We start from the raw sequence: 26,242 nt of genomic DNA on the forward strand, positions 1-26,242 counted from the left end.
TGTGAACAGGTTCAAAAGGCAGAAGAGCTATTCCCAGGTACGTGATTATGTAGCATGCTGCTAATCAACCTGAACTCGCCCTTAGTGCCCATCAATTGATGAAACGAAAAAGAAAATATACTATTATATAAAACAATATTATTAACCTATAAAAACCAAACCCAGTCTTTTACAGTTCCATGTATAAGCTTGACAGGCATATTTTAGGTGACATGAGCTAGGCATAGAGAGGCAAAATACAGCATTTTTGTCAGCCATATGTGCAAATTAAAAGTTTTTTTTTTTTTTTTTTCTATAGAAGAGAGTAGAAAGGTGGACATCAAATGCTGGGAAAATTAAGTGGAACAAGGAGAGTTTAGTTATTGGGTACAAAATTATAGTTAGATATCAGGTAAGAATTCTGGTCTTCTGGAGTATATTAAGGTAATGCTAAGCAGTAATTAGCTATACATTGTAAAATAGAAAGATAAAGATTCAAAATATTTCAGGTAATAGATATACCATTATTCGGACTGGATCATTATTCTAAATATCATCTATCTATCTATCTATCTATCTATCTATCTATCTATCTATCTATCTATATATATCTTTGTATCTATCTACCATCTCTCTATCATCTATATCATCAGTCATCCATTTATGTATAATGTAGGCATCTGACATCAATCTCCATCTATAACCATTCTAAGACTGAACCTCAAAGTACAACTGTGTAAATTAAGACTTTACTCAAGATATAGGTTTTCATAATGAGCAAATGCAATAAAAAATTTAAAAATTAAGATAAAGAAATTTATCTTGAACCCTACAGTTAAAATAAACCTCATTAACTTGTATAGTCACAGAGACAAGAAAAGTTTAGCCTAAATTTTTCTTCCGCCTGTAATATCATTAATAAAGGAATACACTGACAGCTAATGTTGTGTTAGAATGGGTGACTAAAGTGAGTTTTTCAAGTTCTTGCTCTTCATCAGGATTTAATTCCTAAATCAAATTTGTTTTCCTCAATTATCTGGATCAATTGTTTGAATGGTGCCATATCTACACAGTCACAGCACAACTTCATAGTTAATTTTAATTAGCTGATCATAAAATAGCCTCATGGCAATCAAACAGATGGGAGGTTTATAACATTGAACCCATGCTGCCATAATGGTGAAAACTGTGAAACACAGAAGTCTGGCTTCCTTCCTTTGAAAGCACCTCCATGGCTACCTACTAATTTCCTGACCTATATGGGCATTACAAACAAAATACATCAACCTAAAGATTCAAAGCTAGTACCACAGATGAGAAGAAACATGTGATGTTTGTCTTTCTGGGTTTGGGCTATCTCACTGAGAATAATTGTTTCCAGCTCCATGCATTTATCTGCAGATTTTCCAGGGCTGTAAAGCAGGAAGGGCGAATAATGGAGCTCAAAGGTTAAATAGAGTGTTGGGTGTGGGGTGTGGGAGCTCAGAGAGTAGGAGGGAATTCTGGGAGGGATAGCAAACAAAGTGCAGTAGAAAAAGTCATATGGAAACCTACTATTCTAGAAGCTTCCTGAAGTACAAAAGCAAATGTGAAAATGGTTTAAATGATGTTAAGCTGTAACAGATGACAATGCCCTACTAGAAAACAGGGGAAAAACACAAAGCTCAGTGCCAGGAATGGATGACCTCTTTTGGAGCTATTGGGCAGTGAGATGCCATTGAACCTCTTGATACTAGACGCTATTACCACTGCCCTTGGTTCCCCTCTAAAACTTTAAGGTAAGGCACTATTGCTGAATTCATAGAACATGAACAATCAAGTTGGTACTCACTTGGAAGATTCATTCCTACTTGCTAGATTTTAATTCTTGAGTTTTAGTGAACAATACCAGATGAGAAAGCAGTCAGTAGTCATCAATATTATACATCTGTGAACCATGCAAGCTACAATAATGACTGGTCTGGAAGTATATGCCCATTTGTTTAATAGTGGCTTGAATGTCATGGGAGTAACCACCCACTCTAAGCTTGGTTTAAGACCTGCTCCACAAGATGGAACCCATGCATGACACTATTTTTCTGCTGAAGAATCTATGGCTAGACAGTTTGTCAGATCTAGGGCCAAACCTACTGTTATTCTGCTAAATGAAGAGAGTGTTAAACTAACTCTTAAGTTCTTATCATTATAAACGTAATTAGTGCGCCTCTTAACTCTCATCAGATGAGCTTCTTTTTGTAGTAGCTGGTGATCAACACAGAGATTCACAACATGTCAAGGGGCAGAGAATAAGAGACTAGGGAATTTACAGCCCTAAATGGGACATCTATATCACACTCCCTCTTCCAAAGGCTGAGAGATCATCATAGAAGAGGGGATGGAAATTATAAGAGCCAGGGGAGATGGATGACTACAATGAAAGAGTGTTTTCAAGACAGAACATGGAAGTTGCACATACGAACTCATAATGGTTGTGAAAGGCTGCACAACAATTACACGTGTTAAAGCCACACAAAATCCTAGAATGGAGAGGGGAAGTAGACATAATGACCCATGCCTATCTGAGGAACTACTGGCAATTCCTAGCTGCTAGTGGAGGGAGAGTTAGTTTTAATTTAGAGTGTGGCCCCTGGTAGGTTGCCCAGACTGGATTTAGGTCAGTCATATACTCAGGAGTATATGGGCAGCACAAAATGGTCTTTCCCAATATTCTTTGTTCTCATTACCTGCTGTTTGTTTCATGGAGGATTTCTTTATTTATTAATATGCATTTAAAAATGTTCCACCAATCATAAAAGTAGATACTGCATCATATAACTTTGGAATTAGAGCTTCAACTCAGTTGGTTAATAGGAGCCAGAACAGATATATTTAACCACGTGAGAGCTGAATGTGGCAGGGCTTGTAAAGCATTTTATATTGAGTATGAATTAACTCAATGTTAAATGCCTTTGCCTGCAAACTATAGCAAACACAAGTTGAACCAACTCAAGTAGTGAAAGCTATTTATTTATCCAGACATTTTAAATCAAAATAGGACAAGTTTCAGGTCAACGTTCATTTCCCAGATCTAACATACCTTAAAGTAACAGTTCCATTACCCTGCAGTTCCTTTAGCTCTATCCTACTCTCTTTCTAATTTTACATACCTGCCTTTTCATTTCTTATGAGCAAAAGATTGACACCAACATAACGCCAGGTTTGTCTCATTCTTAAAGGTATTTCCTCCCTTTATTAGAATACTAAATCTCTAGTCTTCTCTCTGGTTTAAACAGTTGAGTTAGTATTCTGATTGACTGAAAATAATAGAGACTCGCCTATGAGAATGAAGTCATGTATCTAAACTCCCCAGCAGGGACCTGCAGTATGTATGTTATGTAGACAAGTATTTGATAAGGAGTATAGCTTGTTCATGACACTTTTACCTCCTGAGATCCCTATGAAATCATGTCATAAATATAACAGAAAGGACATCTTTCATAGAAATTATTGGATAATATTTGTCTTTCTACTCTAATAAGAGTCAACAGAAATGAAAGGAAGGAATGAAAAAGAATATAAAAAGGAAAGTGTGTGGTGAGAAAGAGGGGCCTTAGCTGATTGCATGAGCATCAGGAAATGAGACACATGGAAGATAGAAAAGTACTCCAGATAAATTGTTTCATTTACAGACTTTGATGCCTCTGTAAGTGTGATTATCTCCTCTATTTGGGGATGAAACAGTATGTGAAATGTTTAGCGCAAGGGAAACAGTGCATTCCGGTTTTTGTCAGATGTAAGCAAACTGAAAACGTGTAGCTACATAGCACAACACTGGTGCTGTAGCTGGGGTGTCAGCCACAGTCAGATTGGTGGTGTCTGTGCAGTAAAATATTTCTGTTCACTCAGACAAATAACCCATGCCTGGAAAACAGATTGCTTTTCAAAGGAATTTAGCAGGAATGAAGGTAATTGACAGCCCCGGAGATAGAATTCATCCATTAGTTTACAGAACAGGTATTTCATATATGTTATTCTGAATAATTGGATATTGTCTCAAACGGAGTATGCAACAGTGAGCTGAACAATTTACATAGCATGATAGAAAACATTTCTCTCATTCTGTTTATAATCCTGGGTGACTTTGAAGCACACACATACATATATACACATGCATTTTCATTTGCAACCTGCCAGTATGAGTGAGGAAACTACTGACATGTATCTGTGTGTGTGTCTTTGTGTTTATGTACACCACACAATGTTGACTACTTAGTAATTACAGGGTTTGGAAATTTGAGTCATATATTTGTTTATTTTTACTTTTCACATTTTGTGTGTGTGTGTGTGTGTGTGTGTGTGCGTGTGTGTATGTGCTTGTTTATGTTACAGTGAGCATGTAGTCAGTGGTCAGAAGATATATTGGCAATTGGTTGTCTCCTTCCATGTTTTGGATCCCAGAATTACAAATCAGGTCATCAAGCTTGTCCACAGTACCTTTACTCACTGAGCCATCCATTTTGCCTGTCCTTGTCATTACTTTAAGGTAAGGAAATGTTGCCTGAAAGTTGTATCGCTTATTTAATGAGTTTAAAAAATGTGAATACTTGAGAAGAGCTGACTCACACGCACTAGGGAGAACAGGCAGCAGCTGCACTGAGCCCGTGTTTCAGATGCCCCAGCTTTCCCACTGTTAGTCCACTCTTGGGAAGAACACTCAGCCTTATTCTAGTTTACTTTCTGTTGCTGAGATAAACGACATAACCAAAACTGACTTGGGGAGGGAAGGGTTTATTTGACTTACATGTTATAGTCCATTATTGAAGGAGACCAAAGCATGAATTCAAGGCTGGAACCTGGAGGCAGGAGCTGAATCAGAGACCATGGAGGACTACCACTTACTAGCTTGCTTCCCCTGACTTGCTCAGCTCTCTTTCTTACACAGTCCTGTGTCACCTTCCTAGTAATTGACAAAAGTCCACAGTGGGCCCTCCCATATCCACCAGCAATTAAGATAATGCTTCCTAGGTATTATATATTGCATTTTATAGCATATTATGCATATATTGTACATGTATATTATAATGTGGGAAATTCTTTTGTCGAGGCTCCCTGTTTCTAAGTGATTTTAGTTTGTGTCAAGTTGACAAAAGTTACCCAGCACAGCTCCTTATAGGCCCTGCTGCCCTCTGCATAGCCACAGGACCTCACTCAGGAAGGAATTGTACTGAATACTTGTTACGCCTGGAAGACAGATGGTATTCTGATCACTTTGCTGGGGACTGAATGCAACTCCAGTCAAGATACAGACAACCGAGACTTGTAAAGGGGGACAGAGAAAGGAAAATACTGGAGTGAAACAGTTTAGAAGAACTCTGGAAAAACAATAGGGGCTTTAAGCAAATAGAAAAATAGAGAAGTGTGAAATTGTTGAGAAGAACTGGGATTAGTTGCATCAAAGTATACTCTGAGGGTTGTCAGTTTTTTAATTTAAGTAAAGACGCTGCCCTGGACCTGGGCACTTTCAGTTGCCAGAAAGTTTTATCTCTTATTTAAGTTTAAAAATTGTGTGTGAAAGGGACAGGCAGAGACAGGCTAAAGCTATCAAGGGCCTTTCCATGGTCTTCAGACAATGCCCTTTTCCTTTGTGGGAGTGCATGTTTCATGCCTATTACTCTGTTTTTAAATTAAGAAGTGGCAAAATTGATCAACAGGCAGACAAAGTCATGAAGGAGAGAAAGAGAATTTGCAGAAAACAATAACCCGGGTTTTCAGTCATCTCACTGAAATGCTCTCACACTTCGTAGAATAATGTTTGAAGTAGAAATTGAAGTGAATGAGGAAGTGTTTTGCACATATTTCAAGGATTTATTTTAGTTTTAATTGTGGGTGAGAGTCTGCATGATTTGCCCGTGCATGTGTGTGTGTGTGTGTGTGTGTGTGTGTGTGTGTGTGTGTGTGCAAGTGAGTGTAAGTGACCCTAGAGGCCAGAGGTGTCAGATGTCCCAGAAGCTAGAGTTATAGGCAGTTGTGAAGCACCAGATATAGGTATTGGGAATTGAACTTGTGTCCTCTTAAGGACAGTCCTTATCGTTAGCTGCTGAGCCATCTCTCCAGTCCCCACACATTTTAAACAGCTGCCCAGTATTGCTCACGGTTGATATTCTAGTCCATTCCTTCAAACCCTTGTTATTTCACAATCCCTCCCCCCTTATCTCTTCCTTCTCCTTGATTTCTGTCCCATTAATCTCTCTGCCTGCTTTCTACTCTTTGACTCTTAAAATAGTTTAGAAAATGAGATGTTCATAAAATGAGAGAAGAAAATGATATACATTTCTAAAATATTAAGAGTGTAAATATATTCAAGTCCTTATTCACACATGCAGATGTACACATACACATGCACATACACATATGCAGAGAGATAGAGACAGACAGAGAGAGAGAGAGAGAGAGAGAGAGGATGATGAGGTATTCTGAAGTCAAAATTGTTCAAAAGGTTATAATTGCTAGCTCTATGTTGAGAGTTAAAGTTTTGACTCAATCGTTTGAGTTATTTACTTTATGAAATAATATTTCTGATCTGATTTTAATGTAGAAAATTCAGTAACTTAAAAATAACATTACTGAATGTCATTACCCCATAAAAGTCAAGGTGTCAAGTAGTCATTTGGAAACATCCAAAGTGGGTGAGGCTCAGTTTAAATCACTTTCTAAGATATTTAGTGTAGGCTTGATAATTTATTCAGACTTTCTGTTCTCCCAAATTTAGCTTGAAAACATGCCAAAGGGGATATAATTTTTATCCCATAACTTTCTGCTCCCATTTGAAATGCAAATTCGTTTAGAGTTACATCTCACATACTGTAACTCTTTCATCACTAACAGCTAAATCATAAAGAACAGGAATCCGTGTCACTGCTAATTTTTCTAGTAGTTGAGAAGACGCAGCATTTCGGAGAACCAAGGACAGATGCTCGTCCAACAGCAATGACCAAGTCTCCATTTCCTGAGACTGCATAAACCAATTTCAGAATTTGATCACTCATTATTCTTCTTGATGGAGGGACCGACTAACTGACAGTCCCACATGAGATACATGTCTCAGAATGTACAAGTTGTCATTTCTTTTTTTCTAAGAGCACCTTTTGTTAGGGATGATAAAACAAACCCCTCTGAGATTTCATTTTTTAAAATTCAAATCTGGAGGAGTGATAGGTTCCCATAGTTACAGCTATTGTTATCAAGCTTATTTTAAATTTTATTTTTTGAATGTCAGTCTTTGTATGATAAAATGTTTATTTGTAAGGATGATTGTTGAGGGGTCAGTACTGCAATCTGTCAATGTGCAGTAACCTCAGCATATTTTTTGTTGTTAAAAACTCGAAAGAGACATTTTTTCTCTGCTTGTCGAATTGATTCAAGAGTGTTCTGCCAATTCTTTAACTTCACCTGCTAATGTTACCTTTGAAGCTTCAACCACAGTGCTTAGAAATCCTAAGGAAATGAGTCCCTTTGGTTAATTGGCATTTCTTAAGACTATGTTCTTTATGAGACCGGTGAAATGATCATAATCTTTGAGGAAATACTTTTTCTGTTACTCAATTTTATGAAAGAAGAAGCTCAGTAAACTGTTATTAATGGCAAATACCTACCATGCACAAGCATGTATCCATGGTACTGAGAATGTTTGAGTATATATGAAAAGTAGATCTCATCTTGTACATTCAAAAATTTAAAGGTTGTAAAAGGAAGTGTAAAAGTCACACATGTAGGCTTGCATGTAATTGAAAGTACATAGGTACTTGCATAGCAAGGCACATGCAAGGGTCTAATTCTTTCTCAGTCTAGGGCCAAGAAAATTTAAGAAAAAAAAAAAAACAAGTAAGCAAGTTCTATCATCAGACTATATAGAAATTCAATAACTACAAGAGACAGGTGTTCGCTGCAAAATTCCATGTAACTATCATGTTAGAAAGACCTGAAGCATAGATGAATACTGTGTAGAAGTTATTCTGTCAGCTCATACCACAGCATGCAATGGGAAACAACAAAAATGTGGTTGAAAAGGCGGCACTCACTAAACCATGTCCTGAAAGGCTTTCTTCATAACATGATCCAATAAAGCAGTTTACTAGAGAGAAAGAGGAGATATTCTTCATACACAAGAACAACATGTTTCTGGGAGGTGGGGCGATGATCCAACAGGTGATATTTAAGCAGAGACATTACTTAGGGTGGTAAGGAGAAAATGGTTCAGATGCTAAATTAGAATGCATTATTTATCCCTTCAAACTAAAGTGATATGGATGCCATGAGAATGTTGTCCAGGGAAGCAGGAAAGACGAAGCCCCTTAGGAACCTTCTTATTTTTCCCCTCTTCTACTAAACTAACCTGCCCCTCTAATTCCATGAGTTCCATGGCAAACTGAATCAGACATGGCTGGCAATTATTTTACAGGTGAGCACAACACTACTTTTAGTTTCTTCCTTTTTTTTCCCAGCACAGTCTTCTGCCAGATCTCGTGGTTTGAAGGAAGGAAATAATTCAGATCCAAGAAACAGCTTGCCAAGGGCCACGGTGTCTGGGAAGGAGATGACTGGCAGGAAGGATCACCTTTCTGTTCACTCTTTCCTACAGAAGGAAAAATGTACACACTTTCCCTTTCTGTGAGGAGAGAACAGGTCCGGGAAGGGGCATGGACTGGAATGTTTTTAGAGATGAAATAAGGCAGGCTCTGGCTTCAGACATCATTCCCAATGGCTTCACCCTTCTCTGCTCCATCAGATGTGGCACTAAGAGGAAAGAAAGCACCAGGTGGTGGAGTGGAAAAGCATGCCTGACACTCTGAACACTGGGGTGGGATTCTGCTGAATAATTCACTGATAATGCAAACAGGTTCCAACTGGCAAACAATTCCCTTACATCCTAATGATTTATTTGAAAATTAAAGAGTTTAAATCAAATCAAAACAGCAGTATTCATTTATAGCTCAGAATGTGTATTAGAAGAAAATGTTGAGAATGTATACCAGGAAAGCTTGATGGGAATAGAACTAAAATTGTGCTATTTAATCCTTTAAAAAAAATCCATGGTCCATTGCTATTTATATTCAGTTTACCATGGAAATTAGATTGCTGTGATATATAGGTACTATTAAAGTAAGAGAGTGGGCTATATTCTGGATGCCTATGAGCCACTAACTGAATAGTTTCTATGAAAATGGATAAATGTTGAATAGGTCTGTGCAGAAAGAAAAGATTTCCTGTGATCCATTTAATGCTCAACCCAAAGCCAACCACAGGCATTCAGCATTTATACAATCTCTGCAAGTCCCTATCCTAAAGGTAACATTTCAACCCGTTTCCTAAATGATGATAAATACCTGCAGCCAAGATATTCAAAGGAGGAAATTATTTTATCAAAGTTAATTCCTTCACAGAATCACCACCTGAAAGTTTTCTGTCAAAGGTGAGTGACCATGGCAGACTTGAATTATGTTAGGTAGGCAAGAGAAAGCAGAGAGGAAATAATGTGTGAAAGATTTGATGCTATCTCTAATAGGCTTTTTCCTTTCTGACACAGTTGGTTTAGCTGTTTTCCAGAAATTGGCTTGAAGGGTGTGTGTGTGTACTTGAAAGAGATAATGCTTGCGTGCATAGGCTGCATGCATAGCACATTCTAAAATCATTTAACACTTTTACATTTGGAAAATGGTTTTTTTATGAATTCTAATTGCCCTCTTGATTTACCATAATGATGAAAAAAGTAAATATGCATTATGAAAGGAAAAGCACATTTACATGATGTGTGTGCAGCCCTGAAATGCATTCACATGGCTTCAAGGTTTCACTTGTGCACACTTATGAAAATTCAGTAGGTTTTCTAAAACCTCTCTCATCCATTTTTGCATACCAATTTGGTTCTAGGATCCTCATGCAATGCAGGCTCCCAAATGACATTCTTGGCATCTAAACATTTAATACCTAATCCATTCCAAAAGTGAAGCAGCACATTAAAATGAGAAGTACAGTGAAACGGGCTCAAATAAGAGTAGTAAACACTAAAACCATAATGGTCAGCACTATATTGAAATTAAAGGATGAGGAAAGTACTCACCTTTTATATAGAAAAAAATATACTTTGATTTTTGTTAAACAACTAAAACCACCCTCCATTCATCTTTCCTTTGGATGATTTATCACTGAGCTGTACCAATGCCTGTTGGGGTCCTCTGTGGACCTTGTGTGTTACTTATCGTCACCACCTGCAGAGTGAATCTGAGTGGTATTGCACTGGCTTGTTTTATCTGCTTCTCCCAGTTTCTTACATAGCTCTTATCACCTTCTCATTATCTACTGCCTAGACTGTTACTTTTACAATCTTTAGGCAAAAAAGTGACGTCTTCATGATCCTGACAAAGGCACTCTACCTTTATATAGTCTACTGCTATATGTTACTAGATTTTTACACAAAATCTTTATTCTGCCTCCTACCTCAAATATAATCTTTAGAGGGAATGGAATTTAAAATTGTTCCCTTCACACAGTGGACTGAAAATTGCTAATTCTTTTTGTTAAAGATAAAAACTTATTGAGACATGTTTTATTACAGTGCAATAAAAACATAAGTCAAAATGAAAGATTTTTTTGTAATTTAGACAAATACATGAAAATAAAATAACTTATTCTTGAATGACCAGTAAATGTGGACAAATAAAAGAGAATTTTAGAATTAACTAAAGATTGCGGTGATATGAAGTGGGAAAGGGAACATTAGATTAAGAAAGGGAATGGGAGGGCAGGGAAGAGGAGGAATATAAGGAAGGATAAGTAACAATTAAGGCTTTCAGGTTTTCCATATGGAAACCTACAGTGATAGAATATTCTTAACGTATATAGATTATACATCATAAAAAGAGATTAAAAGGAGTTATCCCATTAAAAAATGACATTAACCTGGACATAACTTAGACACGAGAGGCCAAATAAAGTAAAACAACCGCAATGTTGAGAGTGGACTCACACACTAGAAGCTGTTGACCACAGGTCCCACAGGTCCCAGTATAGCACCCTCACACAGTACTGGCCATGGCCATGCTCTTGGTTACCCACCAGAACTTGATGGTAAGAACTTATTGCTGAAGACACTACATACATGAAATATAGAACAAACAAGGGGAAATCAAGCTGGTATTGACATCAGAGCCTCATCTCTAGTGGTTAGCGTTTATAGTGCTGGAAGGTGTTATGCAGGCTAATGGAAGGAAATAATGATCCTAACCTTACCCAGCTGAGAATCCTGTGAACCACAATAACAACTGGCTTGGAAATATATGCCCATTGGTACAATAGTGGCAGAAACATTACGGGATTAGCCAATCACTCTTTCATTGGATTTAAGTTTTATTGCCTAGGATGGGGCCCACACATGACATTGACGTCAGGCTTATGAACCTGAAGTTAAACCAGTGTTTTGCCAAATTGTTTTCTTTTCCTTCCCACCTTGTGGGACTCATGCCAGTGCCCTCTGAGGTCCTAGGGCTAGCTAAATGAAATTAGATGCCCTATTTGAATTTTGCACAGTTTATATGACATTTGGGAAGGGGTGACTTACAAAAACACAGATTCTTATAGGCTTTTCCCTTTCCATATTAAAATGTACGTGTCATCTCTCTCCCGGCCCCCCGGTCTCTTGCTGGGTGTTCACCTGTGCTCCAATATGGCAGCAGCTTCATGCCCTAATGGCTTGACTCCTTCCACAGAGCATTGGAAGGAGGTAGGGCCATGGCTTATCAGAGGAATATCTGGGTCACACTCCACCCATTCCTCTGACTCTTACAAACTTTCCACCACCTCTTCTGCAAATTTCCCTGAGCCTTGGAGGGGGTGGCAGATGTAGGGGAATCCCTCTTGTATCACAGCGAGATATTGACCTCTTGGACCTCCCCATCATTCATCTTCAAGACGTGGCTGCTTATCTATCTCAGTGGTGTCTCCCCTACTATGAAGACAAATGGGAGGAAGTAGACACATCTAAAAAAACGTGAATGTAAATACAAATGCCTAGAAGAGATCCCAGTAGGTGTATCATATTCATTAAATGGTATACTTGCAAAGCTTTCCCCCTAGGGCCTGTAGCCTGCCTTGACACATGGGTTTGGCCTGGCCTACAGCACCAGATGTGTGTTCCACCCATAGGACCCAGCCTTATCCAATTAGAGATTTTTCAGTTGTACATAGGTTAGTTGAACCATTATTCCACTAGCAGGTATTGCTTGTCATGTCCATAATGTGCATCATGCAGGGTCCATTGTTGAGCAGAATCATAGGGGATCCTTCTTCCCTAACCATCTGCATAGCACCTTTTGGCTCTATGAAAGCCATCCATCCAGTGGGATGGAGTTTTTAGCTCCATCCCATCTCTTCTTCTCCTGTGCTCAGATCATGCAGTATCTTCAGCAACATGGCCTTACTGACCTATCTAGTATGCAACTGGCATTAGTGGAAATAGTCTTGGTGAAGTTGAGGACTTCTAGGTTCTCTCTCTGACCAACATATCCCTGCTACTATAGTTTTTCTTAATAGTTGTATAGTTTTGGGAGCCTCTGTTTTTATCTTATCCAACCATAAAACTCCCAAGAAACTTACAGCTATAGCTGGCCTTTGTTTCTTTATCTGTCAAATGGGTTTGACACCTGTCAAACACTCAAAGATTAGCATCATATATTAAATCAATCATAGACAAGGTCTAACACAGCATGAAAAGGTTTTATGCATTCATATTAATTGCTTTCTCCATAGAGCTTTGTTAGGTACCATAGCATGGGTAAAGGCATTAATTTGGTTAGTTCTTTACTATCTTTAGTTAACCCTTTGGAGTCATCCCACATTCTGGGGATCTTACATGAAGTCTCTTTGTATTTTGTTATCCTTGATATATTTACAGGTGTTGGCTCCAGTTGCCTGACCCTGAATCTGGCTAAGGAGGCAGAGGGTCTTTCTTGTCCCTGCTGCACCTGTTGTTTCCCCGAGTCAGATAGGTCCTGGGTCTGCCTCCTGACTACAGCCATATCTGCTGCCTTTCCATTGACCATAGCTGGCTGCTAGTGGAGGCCCTGTTGGTAAAACTACCTCCAGTCTTAGCATAGCCTTTCTCAGAAGAGAAATGCACACTTATTTAATCTTTGCAGATCCTTAACCAACCCTGGGAGAGTTTTTGTCTTCTGAATGTCTTTTGCAAACTGTTTTTCAGGTTTTAAAGCCTTCTAGAAACTCCTTAGTACCAAATTTGTTTTTCTATCAATTTTTTCTTTGAGAATTTGGGCTTGACATAAATCTTGCCACATTTGTCTTTGAGTAACCCAAAAGTACCATTTCTTCTGTATGCTCTTTTTTATATACCTTGTAGGGTGATATGTTATTCTACAGATATGTTTAACACACTAGTCTGAGTCACTTAGATCTGCTAAAGCCTCTCTCACTTTACAAAGATCCTGTCCCATTAAAGGACTTTGCAAAACCATTAAAGCTCTATATCATTCTCAGGGTCCCAGTTGAATTAAGCTTTCCTTTATATCTCTGGTGAACATAACCCTATGAGGCCCAGTGAACTGGGCATCATATATTGCTTTTCTCATACCTAGTTCTCTCTGTCCCTCCTTTATAGTTCTCCAGCCTCTGTTAATCATGAGCGTTTCCCTTGGTGATAACCGCATATCTTTAATGTATTGCATCAGCCATCCCATTAGGCACTGTTCCCCCCCGCATTGGCCGAGGTTGAACAGCCTATGTCACAAAGACAGTCGGGTGGTTATATAACTCATCTGTGAAGCTTCTGAAGAACTTATACTGACATTATTTGCTCCTATGTCCCATACCCTCATGAGCCACATGGTGAAGGGCTCTTTGATTGCTTGCTTGTAAGCCTTTCCTAGTTTCAACAGCTCCACTGTGGAGTATTTTCTCCTAGCTACAGTCCTGTTAACTTTTTTCTCCTTTTGTATCAAAGGTTGAATCTGAGGGGTAGCTTTAGCTACTATTATTTTTAGGTTGTTTCTCTTCTCATTACTATCTGTCTTTTTCCTTGGGTCCTTGGACTCCTGGTTCCCTAACCATATAGAAGTTAAAACCTTCCATTTTTTCTCTCTCATGCTCTGAGGCTGAGACTGAGTTTACCAGTAACTCCTTAGCCTTTCAGCCTCCTCTGAGACTGCCTTTGTTTCAGACAAATCTTTTATTATGTGAAGTGGCCACTCCTCCTCTCTGGATTCCCCTCTTGCTTCCACAGATTTTTTTTTTTTTTTCGGTCTTTTTGAGACAGGGTCTCCCTGTAGCCCCAGTTGTCCTGGAACTCACTATGTAGACCAGGCTGACCTTGAACTCACAGAGATCCACCTGCCTCTGCCTCCCGAGTGCTGGGATTAAAAGCATGTGCCACCATGCCTGGCTGTCTCTCTCCAGGATCTTTAAAGAATTTTCACATACAAGTAATTGAACTATTTCCCCACATTTACAAAATAGCTATGGCTGCGAGATTCTCCCCTTTAAGTCCATCTGTGTCTGCTTGGCCCAGCCATCTTAGTTAAATATTTTATAATACATTGTATAATGCTCTGAGCACAGCTAACCCCCTTAAGCATATGGAGTTTGGCCACCCTGTGGCCTGGGTTCCTGCTTAGCTTCTCACTAAGCTTCTCCTGGGTGGATTACTTAACTGCTTTACCTCACAGGACTCCTCACGCCACCCATCTCCACCCTTCTGATTTGGGAAAATGAACCCAGCTCCCTTTTGATGGGTTCACCGATGATCCTCGAACTGTGACTCTTTCCAAGGCCCACATCTTCATATTTTTCCCCAACTCCTGCAGTTCATCTATCCAACAGCTCTATGCCAATTTGTTTTGCCAGTTTTTTTTTTTTTTTCCTTTTTCTTCCTTTCTTGGGAGGCTTGCACCAATGCCCTCTGAGGGCTAATACACTGACGTAAGACGTCCTATTTGAATTTTAGATAGTTTATATGATTTTTGGGAGGGGGTGACTTACAAAACACTGATTCTTATAGGCTTTTCCTTCTCAATATTTAAAATGCACGTGCCATTCCCCCCTCCCCAGTCTCTCCCTTGGTGTTTGTCTGCCATCTAATATGGCTGCAGCTCCACCCCCTAACGCCTTGACTCCTTCCACAGAACTGGGAAGGACTTGGGACCATGGCTATTCAGAGGAACATGCAGGAACATGTCCTGACAACAGGTCACAGGACATAAAGCGTAATTCTCATTTCTTATTAAATAGTTATATTAAACTGACTCTTAATGACTCATAGATTAATGCATCTCTCAGTTCTTACCAAAGAAGTTTTTTATGCAGCAGATGATTCTTACAGAACCCACAACTGTCTAATGCACAGAGAACAAGAGTCTACAGAGTGCTTATCCTTGACTAGGACAGCTATATCAAACTTCTGCCCACCAAGGTTCATGAAGAGAGGCAGAAAGAGTGTCAGAGCCAGAGGTGGTAGATGACCACAAGGAAACTTTTCCAGACAGCAGGTTGGTTACTTGTATGAACTCACAACAATGGTGACAGCATACACAAGTCCCATGCAGGCTCAAACCAGAGAAAAATCCCAGCATAGACATGAGAAAGTGGGTAAAAAGCTCCAATCCCACCTAAGAAATTGTGGCAACAGATGGCAGCTGGGAGAGGCAGAGAGTCTGTTTCAAGAATAGGACTGTTGGTATGTCAGCCAGGCTCCAGTGAATGGAACCACACTGAAAGATATTTGGAGACACAAATTAGACTCCATAGGCCACATATTTATATAAAATATTAGGCAGAGGGAAATAAAGGGAGGTGAAGTTAGGAGAGGGGATCTAAATACCATCAAATATATTGAATAAAAATAGTAAAATTTCAATAAAAATTTTCAATAAAAATACAAAATAATGAACTAATGAGCACGGATTTACAAAAAATGCATGACTTTTTATTCTATAAAATTATTATTTCTCACTTTGACTGCTTTTCTTAGAATGACTTCACCCCAGGAAGTGTTTATACTTTTAAAAATGATAGATAAAAATATATTACCTTTATCGGATTTTAAATATGTCTGGTAATGTAACAAGCACAGTATAAATCAGAAATGAGGGATTAAAATAATTGTCTTATTTCCTGTAATTTTCAGTGATAAAGGTTAAGTGTTACAGTATTATAACTTAACTTTAAGGAATGCAGTAACTTTGTGCCATTGATTAGAGAGAAATTATTTTCATGACAGAGGAGACTCTTATAGATACATGTCATGCATGCATAAGAAATTAATAGAAAGAAAAAATAGACACTGTTTTCAATGTAGATTTTATTTGAATCTATGACTTAGAAAAAGACAGAAGATTTGAAAAAGCAAGATAAGAATAGCATGTCTATTATTATTTATAGCTGTAAATACTGATTTCAGTGTTCATCCTTCTCTCAGTCCTAGGACTCCTCAAGGAAACAAAAAGCCACAGACACTCAAGCTCTTTATATAAAATGGGATAGGCCATTTAATTTTCAAAAATTAAAAAATCTCAAATCATTATGCTGTTTGTTTTCTTGTGATGACTCTCAGTTCTGGAAATTTTAATTATATCATTTAGTTCTGATACGGATCCAAAAAAGCAGCTTAAATGTAAAGAATGAAATGTAAATACATAGGAAAATTATTCCTCAATCTAGAGGAGTTCTATGAAGGGAATATCTTTACAAAGTTTGACCCAGACCATTTCTGCACTCAGATGGCTGAGTATTAAAAACAGCATCTAAGATACTCTATGTTAGAGCATAACACAGATCAAGGTCCACACACAACCAGGTAGCCTAACTCCTCCTCTCAAACCACTTCTCCTTAGTAAAAATAATTATGTTGAAATATGACTTGTTTTTGCTTGTCTCTCTTTTCTTTCCCTAAAAGCCACATAGCTCTTTCTTTCTATTTATGATTTTTCTCTCCCAGCTCCACGTGTTTCCTAACTATATTCAACTTCCTGCTTTCAGTTATTTCTTTTTAAACTCTGTTAGAATTTTAATAACTTGCTTCCTTTAAATTTTGAGTGTTTCTCCACTTTAATCTTATTTAGCAAAGAATTAGTATCCGAACACCTAAAATAAAACAGAAATTATCATTTGGAATATTATTGTAGAGGCAGATTATTTGCTATTTTTAAATAGAAGTATAAAGTGTAGGATGTTACAGGATAAATTTAATGATTATTATAAGAGTTATGAACAATAAAGATATAGTGAAATAATTCCAGAATGAATATCCTTTGTGTGGTGATGGGAAGAGGCTGATACAGAAGAGAAAATTAGTTTTTGAGGGGTTTCCCAATGTCACTGGTGTACAGGGACCACTCCTTGGACTTAATGGGTTATAAAAAATAAAAGACTTGAAGTGAGAAGAGAGAGATATTGGAGAGAGGGCAGGAGGAGGTGGAGGGAGTGGGGAGTAGATATAATTATCTACATTTTATTTACCTTTGAAAAGTTTAAAGAATAAAAATGATAATAAACTATTTTTTTAAAAAAATACAGAGACAGAGTTATCCAACGAAAAGAGGAAAAAGAATTCAAGAATGTGAAAAATTTAAAGTCTGCTGTTTTGCTTATGTTTTATCTGTCAGTCCCTCTTCAGGAGAACATATAAACTGCAAGAGATATATGTTACTAATACTCAGCAGGAAGCTAGGAATCAAGATATACATGGGAAAATCTCAAGTAAATCACTTGATACTTGACCATGAAAATTTTCTAATGAAATTGTTTTGTATGGTGTGCTGCGGTGTGGTGGCTCACTCTTGAAATCCCAGCAGTAGCAAAGCAGAAGCAGGTAGATTACTGAGATGTTGAGGCTAACTAGGCTATAGAGTTGGTTCACACTCCTCCAGGGCCAAAGAGTGAAACCTTGTCTCAAAAATTAAAACAAAACAAACAAAAGAGCAAAAATTAGAACTCTACTTTAAAGAGCTTCTTGGAGGTGGATATTAGACATCTTCACTTAATATTACTGTAATGTTTGCATTGCATGTTAGTTTTAAGGAATTTGACCATTACAATCAAGGGAAGTCAGATGTATAAGAGAAGTTTCTCAGGGTCCATGGGTGAGTTCTGCCAGGACCACCTGCAGATGGTAAATCTATTGATACATAAATTCTTCACATTAACTTGTGTAGTACTATAATATAACTTACCCACATTATCCTGTACAGTTTAAGTCATATATAGATTCTTTGTACTACTTAATATCCTATGAGTACTATGTAAACAATTATAATTCTACATTGCTTAGGAAATAATGACAGGAAGAAGTCTATCCATAATTGTTACAGATACAATTTTTTTCTCGAGTATTTTAAATCTCTGCCAGCAGACATGGAATCAGTAACTATGAAGGGCAAATACAACAAAGGAATCTTGATGTAAAGATGATTATATCACTTCAAATTTTCAATGGCCAGGGAATTTTAACAGTCACATGCTAAAACAAAAGTCAACACATACATTCAAGACTGAGGAAGGATGATTGCTATAGCTTTTAAACCAGCAAGGAATGCAGAGCAAGACCCTGCCTTGAAAAAGAAAACAGAAAGCCTAAGAGAACTCAGTCTCCCCTACTCAGCCGAATTTAAACAAAGTCATGGATGCACAAGGAGAGTAAAATATATGAGCAAACACTGAAGGAAGAAAAGGATCTATGACTGTTCTCTCACATTTTCATGATCAATAGGATGTGACAAAGGGAGGCTTAAGAAATGTAGTATGTAGTTTACTGGCAGAACGTATGCACAATTAGCTGGATGTGATCCTCAGCACTGTTAATGAATTAACTAATTAAATTAGGTAAAATTTGTTACACCCAGATCTTGCGACCCCCACCCCCCCAATGACCACCAAGGAATCCGGAGTGTATGCAACAGCAAAGGGTCTTTATTCGGGCTTAAGCTTGGGCCCTCAGATTTCACCAAAGCAGCGAATCTGTACTGAGAGCCCCGAACTAGGGTGGGGTACACTTTTATATGGAAGTTTTCACAGAAGCCCGGTGCCAAGCATCCTTTAAAATGATTGGATGGTCTTATGCCCTGAGTACGGGGAGGATTCTTATTGGTAGGGTCTGTCTTTAGGGCATTGGGATGTGCTGACTGTTATCTGTGGGGCAAGAAGTTTCTGATTTTACCGTATAAGGCTTTTATATGCCCAGGCTTGCTTGTAACAGCTAGCTAAAATGGAGTCAGTGTATTCTGACTCTTGCATTTTGACTCTCCAGTCCCGAAATGTGGGACTCTGACTCATCTAACCACTTCTTTCTGCTTCTGTAATTTGCTTGGCTTAAGGATTTAACCCCTGCCATAACTCTAGGGAGGGACGAGTCAAATCACTGTGCACACTGTTATTGTGACTGCTGTTCTTGTTTTGAGGCAGGGTCTCCCAGTACCTCCAGCAGGCCTGGATCTCTATCTAGACAAGGCTGGCTTTAAGCTCACAGAGCTGACTACCTCTCTCAGCTAAGTGCTGTGATTAAAAGCATGTATCACCAAACATGATTTTCACTTTTTTTTTCCCTTTTTCTTCAAAACAGTTTATTAGTGAAAATTCTACATTAGTTTTTGAGACAGGGACTTTCACTGAGCCTGGAGCTCACTGATTGGCTAGGCAGGGGTGGCGACCCAGCTCTGAAGATCATTCAGTCACTCCCCATTCTCCAGTACTAAGGTTACAGATGCATAAAATCATGCCTGGCTTTCTACATGGGTGCTGGGAATCCCAGCTCAGGGCCCATGCTTGCATGACAGGAACTTTATCTTCTGAGCAATCTCCGTCCTCCCCCCTGAGATTTACTTCCGTTGTTTCACTCACTAGATAAACACAGGCATTTAATTTGCACAGTGCTAGCCAATGTACTAAGTAATGTGGCTACACAAATACATCAGACAGTCATAGTCTCTGCCGTCCAGAAAACCACAGTGTGGGAAGTGGTAGGATCAGATTGAGTTAGAATCAATGTATGAAATCATGGAAAGGAGCAATAAAACTTAATAGAGGAATGCATGGTCTGCAAGAATGAAATACATTTCCTGTGAAATGCAGATTTCCTTATCATTAGAAATAATTGTCTGGATGCTTATCTGTGACTTTAAAGGGATTCTCTAGAAAAGCAGAGGGTGAAAATATTAGACCACTGATACTTAAGACACTTCCCAATTTACAAAGTCTGATTTATTATTCAAGGGCTCAACCTCACTGATAGTTTATTAAATGCTGTAAAATAGTACAAGCAGTCTGCCATCAAATTAGTTACCTAAGTACACCTGGATGCTGCAGCCCAAAGTCTCTCTGATTATTACAGCATAATATATAATATAAAAATGGCCACATTTTGTTTTTGATTGGCTTTGCAGCAGTTTAATCAGCAGTCAATACCTCTTCATTCTGTATTTAATGCTATGTGTAAATGGTCTACCCTACCATTTTAAGTATTTTATTTATTATTTTTATTTTATGTGTATGAGTATTACGCCTGCATGTAGGTAAGTGTAACCATGTCGTGCCATGTCTGTGGAGGACAGAAGAGGCTGTCGGATCCCCTGAAACTGGAGTTATGGACAGTTGTTAGCTGCCATGTGGGTGCTGGGATTCAAACCCGGGTCTTCTGCAAGAACAGTGAGTGTTCTTAACCGCTGAGCCATCTCTCCAGCCCCTCCCTACCCTATCATTTAAAAAAAAAATGTAAGGGAAAGAAATGGCACTACCATCAAGAAGAGTTCGCCTCTTGAAATCAGAAATAACTGGATTGAGGAATTAATCCAGGGCTGTGGTTTTGTTGTTTTCCTTAACTAATTTTTCACAGTACAGAATTTTTATCAGATGCTTTGTGATTTGATCCCTGGGGTACACTGCATTTGCAAATCTACTCAGTTGAGCCCCCTGATAGATAGCATCCAGTTATATTTGTGACAATTGCCAGAAGGATAGTCTGCATGATGCATTTTGATAACTCTTAATAAGTGATAAATGTGGTCCTGCATTGAGTTTACATAGCACACCTGGTGCAGCAAATGCACACAGCTGTTAACAGGTGTGAACACATGTTTACCAGCATCTCCTCTGTTTTGCTCATTTGAGTCAGCTTCCCAGGTTTACCACTACTGCTAAATGAGTCCAACTTATCTTAATTGCAGTGTTGCTGGTGTTTGCGCTTTCTAGCACTGCTGAAATTGGAAGAACTCAGTATGACTGAAAAGTGACTTTGCAGTTTGTCTGGGTTTGACCTTCCCAGATTGAGAACTTGATTTCCTGAGCACATTTCTGCTTGCTCTGGGGCTTCTGCCAGAGCTGAAAGCCTAGTACCCAGGAATGCATTTATGAGGATGAGACCTTGCCAGAGGGGAATATTCATGAATTGGAAAACTTCCCACATTTACCCAGGAAGAAAGTTTAGAGGCTGGAACACAGCGGACTCTCCCTGGAGCATGTGAGAGCACCTAAGACGCTGGATTCATCCAGCGAAGTTCAATATCCATTGTCTCCCTTGGGTCACTATTTTCTTTCAACAACCATACCTCTACATCTGGGAAGATTTGAGTTTCATGTTTGTTATGAGTTAAAATTTACTGCAAGTATTTTATATATTAATTCCTATAACTGTACTATCTATGCTGTAGGCATTGAGACCATGTATCCGAGCGTGGGTTATGTTTGCAAAGTAGATAGAGTTTCCTATTCTTGAAATTGTGACTAGTAAAAATCCTGACAGAAAGAGAAAAAGTAGAAGTCAAACTACTTGTGCTCATTTGGGAGGAGAGTCTACAACAGGTTCACATGGAATCTGAATCATGAAATTATGAGGTGAAGAGGTTGTTAGATCATTGCACTTTCATTATGAAGGCATATTGAGAAGAGGAGCAATGGAGAGTAAAGTGTGCCTTAGAATACGTACTTGGAATTGCTGGGGATGTACCCCGCCACTTCCGTGGTGTAGGGAGGCCCTAAGTTAACTCACCCTTACCACAAACAAACAAAAGTAGTTATACACTTGGCCTGTGACACTCTCCTGTATATGGCATTTAATGAGTTTCATTAAATGCAAAGTAATCTTACCCCAAAGAAGCAAGAAAAAACATAATTATAACTGCTATAAATCTTTAAATTGGGCAAACACTTGGTAAACCAGCCAGTTTCCCCCCTACCCCAAATTCCCCCAAAGGGTTAAACAGATGAGGAGGGGGCTTAGATTTTAATGTGATCTTATTATCTTTGGCCAGGACCTTCTTAGCAAATATTTACTAATCTTTCAGGTACTGTTATTTTCCAGTGTGATTATAATCACCATAGACTATGAAGAAGATCAAATGTTAGAACTGATTTTTAAAAGAACAGTCATTTGCTTTTGTTCTCAAGCCAAATTTAGCATCCTTTCATGTTCTCTATAATTAGTATCTTGGCTCAGATTATAGACTAGCCTCCCCTGTATGTGTCAAATGCTGGTGTCACTGTAAAAGAGGCAGGCCTCAGCTAGAGCAAATGGCATCTTGGGATGGTACGGTTGTAAAAAAGATGACATTGTAGGTTACCTTTTTTAATTGCAGAATTCCTTATGAAAGCTCCATCTGCTTTGTTGTAATGTCGTTATTGTAGAGTAAAAACAAAATTCAACTATGACCAGCAGAGTACACTTCCTTCCAAAGAGAAAGTTTCTAAGGCTGTAGGTTGAGATTTTGTTGATTTGGTGATTGACTAATTAGATAGGTTTGCCAAAATAAAAATTTTAAAGTCATAAATACATATGTTAGTTATGTTTATTTTCAAATATACATTTTCCTGAGCTTAACCATAAATATTTTTCTCCATCAAGATATTATAGGAAGAAAGCATATTTTTAGAATTTAAAAGTATTTATCTAGTTTATTAAGGACTAACAGATCAAAAACATAGGCTCTACCTGAGACCATGTGAGAAAGAGTTTTAGTGTAAAAAACTAAAATATATACATTCCCTAAATGCTTATATGAGAATGACCTTTAAAGCATTGATCTATGCAAGGACACATGCACCAGAAGAAAGAGCTCAGACTTCCCCTACACCCCTCATCTCTGCTGATGAGTTATCTTGTTCAGTTGCTGTCACAACTATCATGGTACCTTTTCTTGTGTCTGTTCAAGTGCCAGTCCAGTTATTCTGTACTAAATTCCTTTGTAACCTAAAAAGGGCCAGAATTTCTGCAAAACTCTCATCTTGTCACTTAAGTTTTCCTATTGCCCAAATTTAATTTGTATCACAATTCTTGCTCCCTGGGAACAGATCACTGATTTTGGTGTTCCAGGTGAGGAGACCAATTCCAATTTTAGCATATATTTGCTGCATTTAGTGTTACATTGTCTTCAAGTTTGAAGAACTGGCAAATGCACAAAGTAGCAGTTAGTGAAAATGTGAGTGAGGACCTTGCTGAGACAGATGATTCCTAACAAATACATAAAGTGAGTTAATTATTAGAGAATTCAGGAACTGGGGCTGGAGAGATGGCTCAGCAGTTAAGAGCACTGACTACTCTTGATGAGGACCTGAGTTTGATTCCCAGCACCCACATGGTGGCCAACAACCAACAGTAACGTCAGTTCCAGGGGCATCCAATACCATCTTATGACCTCCTCAGGCATTGCAGGACATGGGGGCGCTTACATACACAGAGGTAATACACTCATACATATAAAATAAAAATAATAAAATATATAAGAAAAAAAGAATCCAGAATCTAAAGAGTCATCAAAAGATGAAAATTAAAGTTCTTTTGGGATTTCATCTTAACCCAGTCAAAATGATTAAAATCCAAAAGAAAAAATGGTGCAAATTTTGGGGAAGGGGGAACTTATTCACTTTGAGTGGTAAGCAAACTGGCGTCACAATATGGAAATCAGGATGGATGCTACTCAAAAGCTAGACATAGATATACCCCATTATCCTGCCATATCACAACAGGGTATATCCCCAAAGGATCATAAATCCCATTATAGAGATACCTGCTGATCTATGTTCATTATTGCTTTAGTCACAATAGTCATGAAATGGAAGCAACTTAGGTGTCCATTGACTGATGAATGGATGATGGAAATGTGGTAAATTTATTCAGCTATTATGAAAAAAATGAAATTTTAAATTTTGCATGTAAATGAATGGACCTGGAAAGAATCATCTTGAATGAAATAACCCCAACTCCTAAATACACAAAAAACCATATCTCTCATATGTGGCTACTAGCATGGAATTTTTAGAAGATAGTAAAGGACTTGGGAGGGGGAGGTTTAAAGAGGGGAGGTAGAATGCAATGATATAAATGGGTAAAGGGGAACAATTAATAGGAAGGACTAAATGGGGTGGAGAATGGGAAGGCAGAGTAAATGGAGGTTAATGGGAAGGAACGAATATCACTAAAGATATGTTGAAATTCATGTGGAAATCTACTATCATAGAAGCTTCTTAGATACACACACACACACACACACACACACACACACACGCATAAAAACAATTTAAATGCAGTTGCCCAATAATAGGGGGCGGTTCAGTAACCCAACCAGACATCACAGGTTAGGAAATAAAAGGACCAATGTTGGGAATAAGTTTCCTGTTTTGGAATTGTTGGCCAAGATATCTCAGATCCTCAAACAATACTGGGTATTGCCACTGCTCTTGGTTACTCATTAACATTGACAGTAGGACACTATTGTTGAAGATGTTGCATATGGGATTCATATAATACACATGAAGAAATGTAGCTGGCACTGACCTCCTTAAAGCTTCATCTGTGCCTGGTAGCTTCGATAGTGCTAGAAGGTACCCTAGATGCTACTGGAAGAGAAATGTAATCATCAACCTTACCCAGCTTTGAACACAGTGAGCTACAGTAACGATTGTCCTATTAAGATAAGCCAAATGGTACAATAGCGTCATGAAGTTTATTGGATTCACCTACCACTTCCTGATTGTACTTCAGGCCTCCTTGGCAAGATGGAGCCTATATCTGGCACCATTAACAAGAACCTGTGGCTAGAGACTAGAGAGCCCACAGACCAAAGAAGAGAAGAGAACCTACTACTCTTTTTTTTTTTTTTTTTTTTTTTTTTTTTTTTTTTTTTTTTCAGGATGTCCTTCTAGCCCCAGCTGTCCTGGAACTCACTATATAGACCAGGCTGGCCTTGAACTCACAGAGATCCGCCTGCCTCTGCCTCCCGAGTGCTGGGATTAAAGGCATGTGCCACCATTCCTGGATGAACCTACTACTCTTTTACCACTAAATAAACATAGTAACATTAACTCCTAATGACTTATTGTTATGGCCAAGATCTCAACTCAACAGAGTTGAAGAAGATGGTGATTAACACAGAGATGAACACAGGTCAATGTGCAGAGAATAAGAGACTTCAGAGGGCTCAGCCCTAAATTGGACAGCGATGTAACATCCTTTTATCCCAAGGTTCAAAGATCACTGCAGAAGAGGTGAGTGGAGAGTTTGTAAGAGCCAGAAGTGGTAGATGAATACAAGAAACCATGTTTTCTGCACAAAACAGAGCAGTTGCACATAAGAAGACACAGTGCTTGTGAGAGTATGCCTAAGACCTGTGAAAGCTCAAGCCAGATAAAATCCCAGCATGGTGCCAGGAAGGTGGGCAAGAATCCCCAGCACTAGCTGAGGAACTATTGGAAATTTATAACTAGTGGGAGAGGGAGAGCCAGTTTTCTTTAATGATGTGATCCTGGGTAGGTTGACGATGTGCCACGGAGTCAGGGAAAAGATCCACATCTAGAGTATTTGGGAAACGCAAATTAGACAAGATAGGCTTTTAAAAAAAATAGAGGACATGAAGCATGGAAGAGTAGGGAAATGGGGGTAGATCTGAGAGGAGATATGGCAGGGGTCTGAATATGATCGAAATACACTTTATGAAATTCCCAAAGAATCAATAAAAACATTAAAACTTTTTTCTTTTTCTCTTTCTCTTTCCTTTCTTTCTTTCTTTCTTTCTTTCTTTCTTTCTTTCTTTCTTTCTTTCTTTCTCTCTCTCTCTTTCTTTCTTTCCTTCTTTGAATATTTAATAACTACACTATTAGAAGAAGCATTTCATTACAGCTTTAACATACTCAGTAACACACTCCAGAGCAAAGATACATCTCTTGCAAAAGTGGCTATAAAAGTTTATGTTTGCTGTTGAATTAGTACAGTCATAAAACATTTTGCTGTGTATAATAATCCTTA

The sequence above is a fragment of the Nannospalax galili genome, unplaced genomic scaffold (genome assembly GCF_000622305.1).
Source record: "Nannospalax galili isolate Female #2095 unplaced genomic scaffold, S.galili_v1.0 scaffold374, whole genome shotgun sequence".
Taxonomy (NCBI): Eukaryota; Metazoa; Chordata; class Mammalia; order Rodentia; family Spalacidae; genus Nannospalax; species Nannospalax galili.